We start from the raw sequence: 1,681 nt of genomic DNA on the forward strand, positions 1-1,681 counted from the left end.
AGAGGAGTCGCCCCCTGGTGGACAGTAGAGAGAATGCAGGTTTAAGACATGAAGCACCGACTTCACTTTTCAGAGCCGGAGGTTGCCATCTGGTAGCTATTTATCTGTTTTTTGGTTGTTGGTGGTGGTAGCACAAATAACAGTAGCTCCAAGATCTTTAGCTAAGCCCTACTGTCTTTACAGTTTATTACTGACTGATTAATCTAGAACTGATTAATCTAGAACTGCAGACACCTGTGTCAAAGGTATCCGGTTGTACTATATATATATAATATCACCAAAGACCAGATGAAATTAGATTTTTGTGAAAATGCAAACTGAAGCAACGCATGAGCTACAGTTTCCTGTTATTAAAGGATGTCTTGTCTTCTTCTTTTACTAAAACCTCTTAACTTCCATCTTACAGGTGTACATCACCTGCTCTGTCATCCTGTGCGAGCCTGGCAGTGCCTTTTCCAGATGTGCCCAGGGTTGTCTGACGGATCCATCCCGGCGCAGGCGCAAGCGTTCGCTGCACAGGGAGACAGTCGGACACTACATTACCCAGGGTCCTTTGCGGTTTGGCATTCAGGCTGTTGCCAAAGCAACTGTGGATGATGACAGCCCTGTGATTAAAAAGAGTGACCCGTCCGCTACAGGTGAATATGTGATCTATCAATTAATTTATTGATCTATCAGCCGTCCGACCGACCGGACGACCTATAGCCATACCTACCTAGCTACCTAACTATCTACCTTCCTAACAATGATATACCTACCCACCTACCTTATCCACTACTTATCTACCCACCTACCTACTTTCCTATCTACCTACCTACCCACCTACTGACCTATTGACCTTACCAACAACTCTTTTATCTATCTATCTAACATCCATCTATCTGTCTATCTATCTATCTATCCATCCATCTATCCATCTCTCGCTCTACCTACTTACCTACCAACCCACCTTCCGACTTAAAAACAAATACGCTGTTGTCTTTCAGTGAATCTTCCACCAGTTTATCCAGACATTAAATCCAGCGAAGGAGCTTGGGGAATGAAGGAGATCCTCAACACCAACATCAGCACTGTGGTGTTTGCCAGCGCCTTCTTTGTGTCACTGGTGGTGATGGCTGCGGTTGTTGGTTACTTCATAAGGAAGAGAAAAGCTGAAGACTGCAAATCTCTTTTAGTTTCAGCTTGGGATAACTAAACCCAACTAATCTCTTTTACTATTTGTTGTATTTTGTTAAAGGATTGATTCACCTCCTTTAGAGGTCTGTCTTACTAAAACAATGCTCACGTGTCTATATGTACATTCCTTCATCATCCCTCCGGATCATAATGCTATTTGAAAAGATCTCTTTTTAAAGCTAGAGTTGGTTGTAATGAGAAACTAGCAAGAGTACGCAACATTTTAAAATGATCCAACCTAAAAACCCAGCCTAGTGTTGCCAACTCTTTTTCGATGAAACCCTACCTACCCACATACCCCCCTTCCTACCTACCTACCTACTTAACTTACCAACGACTTTCGTACCTACCTACCTACCTACCTACATACCTACCCACATACCTACCTACCTTCCTACCTACCTACCCACATACCTTCCTACCTACCTTCCTACCCACATACCTCCCTACCTACCTACCTACCCACATACCTACCTATCTACCTACCTTCCTACCCACATACCTC

At 43.5% G+C, this 1,681-nt stretch overlaps 1 long non-coding RNA gene across 1 annotated transcript; it reads left to right on the forward strand.

The window, feature by feature from the left end:
* Window positions 1-83: 83 nt before the first annotated feature.
* On the forward strand, window positions 84-1,385 carry LOC116401595 (uncharacterized). Its single transcript, XR_004214006.1, has 2 exons — window positions 84-638; window positions 987-1,385. It is a non-coding gene; the product is annotated as an uncharacterized LOC116401595 (long non-coding RNA).
* The last annotated feature ends 296 nt before the right edge of the window (window positions 1,386-1,681 follow it).

This window comes from Anarrhichthys ocellatus, unplaced genomic scaffold (assembly GCF_004355925.1).
Source record: "Anarrhichthys ocellatus isolate YVR2014 unplaced genomic scaffold, GSC_Weel_1.0 scaffold549, whole genome shotgun sequence".
Lineage (NCBI taxonomy): Eukaryota > Metazoa > Chordata > Actinopteri > Perciformes > Anarhichadidae > Anarrhichthys > Anarrhichthys ocellatus.